The sequence below is a fragment of the Delphinapterus leucas genome, chromosome X (assembly GCF_059928025.1).
Source record: "Delphinapterus leucas isolate spDelLeu-1000000601 "Yukka" chromosome X, BTC_Dleu_Yukka2, whole genome shotgun sequence".
Taxonomy (NCBI): domain Eukaryota; kingdom Metazoa; phylum Chordata; class Mammalia; order Artiodactyla; family Monodontidae; genus Delphinapterus; species Delphinapterus leucas.
Genome location: NC_143150.1, coordinates 29,562,319 through 29,570,012, shown reverse-complemented (window position 1 = coordinate 29,570,012; position 7,694 = coordinate 29,562,319).

The following is a 7,694-nucleotide window of genomic DNA, read 5'->3' as shown; positions in this document are numbered from 1 at the left end:
TCCCCACACTGTACATTTCATACCTGTGACTCATTTATTTTGCAAGTGGAAATTTGTACCTCTTAATTTCCCTCACCTATTTCTTTCCTTCTTCCACCCCTCTCCCCCTCTGGCAACCACGTTTGTTCTCCGAATCTGTGACTTTGTTTCTGTTTTGTAATGTTTATTCACTTGTTTTGAACCCAAGTCCCCTGCGTTGAAAGGCAGATTCTTTACCACTGGACCACCAGGGAAGTCCCCAGCATTCTCTCTTTATCTTTAAGTTTTGCCATTTTTATGACAATCTGTCTTGCTGTGGTCCTGTTTGGGTTGATCCTGTTTGGGACTCTATGTGCTCTCTGGACCTAGATGTGTGTTTCCTTTCCCAGGTTAGGGATGTTTTCTGCTATTATGTGTTCAGATATGTTCTCTGCCCCTTTCTTTCTCTCTCTCTCTTTTCCGTCTGTGACTCCTATAATGTGAATATTAGTATGCTGGACATCTCTTAAACTGTCCTCATTTAGTTTTATTCTTTTTTCTTTGTTCTGTTCAGCTTCAGTGATTTCCACTACCCTGTCTTTGCATTCACTGATCTGGAATGTAAAGACAGGGTAGACTGTTGATTTCTTCTAGTGTATTTTTCATTTCAGTTATTATAGTCTTCACCTCTGTTTTGTTCCTCTTTATATTTTCTAACTCTTTGTTAAAAAACTTCTAATTTCTCACAAACTGGCTATTTTGAATTGTAACAACTGGCTTCATTGGTCCTCTGGCTTTGATTGTCTCATGACTATCCTAAGGGATTTAACTACTGTGAGCCCTCAGATGGAATGCTGCCATGACATAGGTCACGTTTTTAGTGCCCATTTAAAGTCTTACTTGCATCATCTGTATTAATTTCAGTATAAAAACGTAAGTCCAAATGTAGCATATGGTTTTAAGCTCTTACCTGACCTTGAAATCTGGCCATTAGATCTCCGTTTTCCATAGATAAAAATATCATCAAGCATCTCACAATTCAAAAGTTGACACAAATTTCTGAAAGAATTAAAAATATAAAAGGACTAATTACCTAATTTTAGATGTAGCCCCTATATACCTGAAGGCTTTTCTTCTCAATATTTATTCTGCTTTCACCAGGTGCATCCAAGAGGACAGCAATAGGTGCCCAAACAAACAAACAAAAATAAGATTTAATGAGAGTGGGACTGGGTTAGCGGAACACCAATACATAAAAGAGGTCTAGGATAGTCAAACTGACGCCTTGTCCCACGTCTTATTCCACTCATACCCTTTATCACAGTCTATCCACAACAATTATTTTCCTCTTATATCATTTTTTAAAATTGTGGTAAAATTCAAGTAATATATAATTACCCGTTTTAAAGTGTATGGTTCAGTGGCATTTAGAACATTCACAATGTTCTGCCACCATCACCACCATCTAGTTTCAAAACATATTCATCGGGACTTCCCTGGTGGTCCAGCGGTTAAGCCTCTGCACTCTAATGCAGGGGGCCAGGGTTCAATCTCTGGTCAGGGAACTAGATCCCACATGCCCCAATTAAAGATCCTACACGCGGCAGCAAAGATCCCGCATGCCGCAACTAGGACCTGGTGCAGCCAAATAAAAGCAGACAAACGTATTCATCACCCCAAAATGACACCCCTATTTATTCAGCAGTCATTCCCCAGTCCTCCCTCCTCCAGCCCCTGGCAACCACTAATCGGCTTTCTGTCTCTGGATTTGCCCACTCTGGATATTTAATTCTCGTGGAATCATACAATATGTGACCTTTGCTGCCAGCTTCTTTCACTTGGCATAATGTTTTTGAGGTTCATCCACACTGTAGAAGGTGTTAGTACCTCATTCTTTTTTCTCTATGTGCCATTATATGTTAAGATTTGTAGGTGACAAAAGAACTGAACGGGGCCCTGGGGATTTACAAATTTACAAAATATACATGTAAAAAGTATAATAAAATATTTAAGTTTAAAACCAAACCAAGCCAAATCATTCTAAAAGGAAGAGAAGAAAGTGCTTTCAAATCTCAGATTTCTCTTACTAGATCAATAAACTGGACTTGATTTTATAATCACTAATGTTAAAAGAATAATATGGATGTATAATTTTTCCTTTTCTAATAACATATCACTTTAAATGAAAGAACTGCACCCTACACCCAGGAGACTAGGGTCAAGCGATTATCATCTGGATCATTATATAAGTACCCTCAGTGAGTCAGAGATCACTAAAGTCAAGTCCTTTTTATAAAATAGCCAACATGCGATAGAAACTATGTTTTTCGTTCCACAGATGAGGAAGTTGAGTCTCAGGTGTTTAAAGCCATTTGCTGGGAATTCCCTGCCAGTCCAGTGGTTAGGACTCGGCGCTTTCACTGCCAAGGGCCCTGGTTCAATCCCTGGTCGGGAAACTAAGATCCCGCAAGCCGCACAGTGTGGCCAGAAAACGAAACCAAACCAAAACAAAACACTCACTTGCTTAAATCAGTAGGGGAGCAGAAAAACCAAGGGTAGGATTGCAGGCTTGCCTCTGCATGTTCTGGGTGTTGGGGTTTGGAGAAGAGGAACTTTGGGGTTTTACTGTGTATTATCCAAACTTTTGACGTAAGATGTACTAATGAATTAATTATGTCATAAAAAAAAAGCTAATTCAGCTTCGAGAATACACTTCGTAGATAGTGGGCCACAAAACAAATCTAAGCTATCACTCTGTAAGTAGCCGAAACAGATTTGGACAGGTGGCTGCTTGTACTCATGATTTAATCATCAAACAAGTACCTATAATGCATGATTACTGTTAGGAATTAAAATGATACTATCATTTCTCCTAACTAGCTATAATCTATTTCTAGATAGAGCATAATGTTACATGATTCTTTATGGTGTAATACAAGTGAGCGAAAGATAAACTCTGTATATTGGTTCTATATTGTTTACTTCTTCACAGCAGACCGGGACCCGTTAGCTCAAAGGTACCTATCCAACTGGTGTAAATATAGCCTAAATAAGCAGACACTTATAATATTGTTAAAATGGCCACACGACACAAGGGAACTGGCAAACAAGCCGTAGAGTCTGCTCCGCAGTTGGAGAACGCATTAAACAACCTCCTGTAACAGCTGAAGGCCTCGGCTTCTAAAAATACAGAAACCAATCTCTCATGCTTCATGAAAAATTTCCTGGATCAACAGACCAGGAACATAAGCCATCTGGAATACCAACTTAACTATCCCAAGGACTTAGAAAAGGCAGCCCAGAGTGAGGGACAGCTTGAAAAGCTGCTAAAGCATCTGAAGCATCAGGTAAAGAGACAACATCTGAAGGCAACACAGCAAGTCTTCCCACCCAGCAGGTCCCAAAGTCAGCTACTTAAGAATCTTGATCTTCTTCTCTGTTGGACAGAAGTATTCTTTTCTTTTCATCTTGGATCTTAATCCTCATAGTCGTGCATGCCGATAAATCTGTTTTGCATTATAAAAGAAAGGCAGTCTACAGATTCAATGCAATCTCTTATCAAAATACCAATGGGATTATCACAAAACTAGAACAAATAATTCTAAAATATGCATGGAAACACAAAAGGCCCCAAATAGCCCAAATGAGCTTGAGAAAGAACAAAGCTGGAGGTATCATGCTCCCTGATTTCAAACTATACTACAAAGCTACACTCATCAAAACAGTACAGCACTGGCATAAAAACAGACACGTAGATCAATGGAACAGAACATAGGGCTCAGAAATGAACCCACACTTAAATGAGCAAAAGAACTCAAGAACATACAATGGGCAAAAAACAGTCTCTTCAATAAATTGTGTTGGGAAAAGAGGACAGCTAGATGCAAAAGCATCAAATTGTACTACTCTCACACCATGCACAAAAATCAATTTAAAATGGATTAAAGACTTAAATGTAAGACCTGAAACCATAAAACTTGTAGAAGAAAATACAGGCAGTAGTCTCTTTCACATTGGTCTTAGTAATATTCTTTGGACATTTCTCCTCAGGCAAGGGAAACAAAAGCAAAACTAAACAAATGGGACTACATCAAACTAAAAAGCTTTTGCACAGTGAAGGAAACTTTCAACAAAACAAAAAGGCCACCTACTGAATGGGAGAAGATATTTGCAAACAAATACCTGATAAAGGGTTAATATTCAAAATATACAAAGAACTGCCACAACTCAACATCAAAAAAACAAACAACCTGATTCAAAAATGGGCAGGGGGTCTGAATAGACATTTTTCCAAAGAAGACATACAAATGGCGAACAGGAACATTAAAAGATGCTCAGCATCACTAATCATCAAGGATATGCAAATCAAAACCACAATGAGATATCACCTCACTCCTGTCAGAATGGCTTTTATCAAAAAGACAACAGATAACAAGTGTTGGTGAGGATGTGGAGAAAAAGGAACACTTGTGCACTCTTGGTGGGAATGTAAATGGATACAGCCACTATGGAAAACAGTATGGAGAGTCCTCAAAAAATTAAAAATAGAACTACCATATGAGACACGCCTTGGTATTTATCCAAAGAAAACAAAAACACTAATTAGAAAAAATATATATACCTGTATGTTCATTACATGATTATTTACATTAGCCAATATATGGAAGCAACCTAAGTGCCCATCAATAGATGAATGAAGAACTTGTATATTATATAAATACAATGGAATATTACTCTGCCATTAAAAAGAATGAAATATCCCCACTTGTGACAACGTGGATGGACCTAGAGGGTACTATGGAACGTGAAATAAGTCAGACAGAGGACAACAAACACTGTATGATTTCACTTATGTGTGGAATCTGAAAAAGAAAACAAGTGAATAAACATTACAAAACAGAAACAAAGTCACCGATACAGAGAACAAACATGTGGTTGCCAGAGGGGGAGGGGGGTGGAAGAAGGAAAGAAATAGGTGAGGGAAATTAAGAGGTACAAATTTCCACTTGCAAAATAAATGAGTCACAGGTATGAAATGTACAGTGTGGGGAACATAATCAATACCTATGTGATATCTCTGGTGATATATCATAACTAGACTTATCGTGGAAATCATTTTGAAATATATAGAAATACCCACTCACTATGTAACAGGAACTAATTGAGTGTTGTAGGTCAATTATACTTCAAAAAGAAACACACAAACTCATAGAAAAAGAGATCTGATTTGTGGTGGGGTGGGGAATGGATGAAGGCAATCAAATGATACAAACTTCCAGTTATAAGCCAAAAAAGTACTGGGGATGTAATGCACAACACGATAAATATAATTCAAACAACTGTATGTTACATATGAAAGTTAAGAGAGTAAATCCTGAGAGTTCTCATCACACACAAAATTTTTTTTCTATTTATTCATGTATCTATATGAGATGATGGATGTTCACTAAACTTGTGCAAATAATCTCATGATGTATGTAAGTCAAAACTTATACAGTGTTGTATGTCAATTATATCTCAAGAAAACTGGGGAGAGGAAGGAAATGCTACATTTCTTTACGAGGTAGTCCAAAATAAAGATGTCATTATCCCACCCAAATAAAATAAATAAATGAAAATAGCCAGTTTCCCTCTAGCACCTGACTATTAAAATGCACAAAGGAAAAGAATAGCAAGACCTCCATCAAGGAACGTACCAAGAGGCAGTTTCAAAACTTGCCATTTGCGCAGAAGTATCCTGGAGTCACAAGGGAAGATGGTGCCCAGGACAGCTCTTGAGAATGACACCTTGAGCAGGAGCTGTAGGATTGGTTTCGGGAGCCTGGGCTGTAGCCTCGACAGCTGATGGCTGAGGCCATTCAGGTCTCGGGACTGAGGTTAGAATGGTAGCGGGAGTGGTGGCTAAGCGTGGAGCCTGCGGCTTTGCTGGGCTTGGGGAACTTCAAAGAAAGGCTATGTTTTTCTCCATCCGGAGGCTTGATGCTGAAACCATCGCTACTGCGTAAGAAGGAGGCGATTCCGATCTCAGAGAAGATCTCAGGTGTCCAGGTTCCAAGAACCCTCTGCAGTGCTACCGCCCAAACCTGACTAGTCGTGGAAACAGTTTTTGGTCCGTCAGCAAAACTCTTCCTCAGGCTGGGGTCGTCCTACCAACAAGAAGGGTTGTGTGTGCCTGTGTAAATAAACTGGTGATGCAGCATGGACACGGCTTCAGTTCCGCATGATCCCATCAACGTCCCCAAGACCAGGGTGGACAAGGACACACGTTCTTTCCCAGCATCGACCCTGAAATAACCGAAGGCAAGGACAACAGGCCACTAGATGCATTTCATAAGGGTTATTTTAGTAACACAAGCCAATTCTGCTTGTGTTCCGGGTATTTTCTGGGTATGTTTGTGCTTCTATCACAGACATGTGATATAGGGTGCATACCTGTGTAGTATCTGTGTGTGTGCGTGTGTGTTTTCTACCTGGCACTTCCATTTGAAGAAGGTCCCATGAACATACGTAAGATCTACCTGCTGCTTTTATTTTATTTTTCATTTTTATTTTTTAAACATCTTTATTGGAGTATAATTGTTTTACAATGGTGTGTTAGTTTCTGCTTTATAACAAAGTGAATCCGTTTTACATATACATATGTTCCCATACCTGCTGCTTTTATTTAGTTTTATTTTTAAAATGAATTTATTTTATTTTTGGCTGTGTTGGGGCTTTGTGGCTGTGCGCGGGCTTTCTGTAGTTGCGGCGCTTCTCATTGCAGTGGCTGCTCTTGTGGTGGAACACGGGCTCTAGGTGTGCGGGTTTCAGTAGTTGTGGCACACAGGCTCAGTAGTTGTGGCACACGGGCTTAGTTGCTCCGCGGCATGTGGGATCTTCCCGCAGGCAGACTCTTAAACACTGCGTCACCAGGGAAGACCTACCAGGTTCTTTTAAATAAAGTGATTATCCTGAGTCAGTACTCAGGGACCACCACCTCCTGGCTTCAGGCAACACTCACCCAAGAGGCTTTCTCTCAGTGTTGAATCAGCTGGAAACAGGGTTCTCTCAAGGATGTTGAAGGTGACAAAATACACTTAAAGGCCACATCATCCGTCAGCTCTGAGCTGCAGAAGGAGCTATGATATGATTTCTGTATCTGGGGGGGGGAGGGGGGGAGAAGAGCCGCATGCGGGCCTGGACAGTCTCCTCTTGTGTTACCTTCGCAGAGGTAGGCCCCTCCCCCTCCGCTAGCGTGGTTTCTCTCCCCACGTGCCCTTCACAACAGGGAAGGCGGTGAACAGAACTGGGAGAGAAGCCGACGGTGCCCCGCTCCCTCTCTTCTGTAAAGCCCTATGAGTAGTCACTGCAGAAGTGTCCCTTGGAGTCCTCCTTGTACCTGAGCTGGTCACCATGATTGGGCCTCAGGCCTGCTTTGAAACACACTGTTCTCCCATTTGAAACTCACACCACCCGTCTTGCACATCTAGGTGGTCCCAATGGGTCAGCGTGCGGGGAGCATGGGTACTGGGGGAGAGGGTGGAAGAGAACAGGTGGGTCTGTGTAAACCCCTCACGGGCACCTGGCAAAATTCTGAGATGTGCATGGCCTATAATGGTGACTCAGGGCTGTTACTGCATGGAAGGAGGCCTCCTGGGCATTCGGTCTGAATGGCGTTGGCTTAGCAATTTCCATCAACTTTACTAACCCCATGTGACACAGAGAACAAATATGCAGAGAACTCACAACTTTATTGA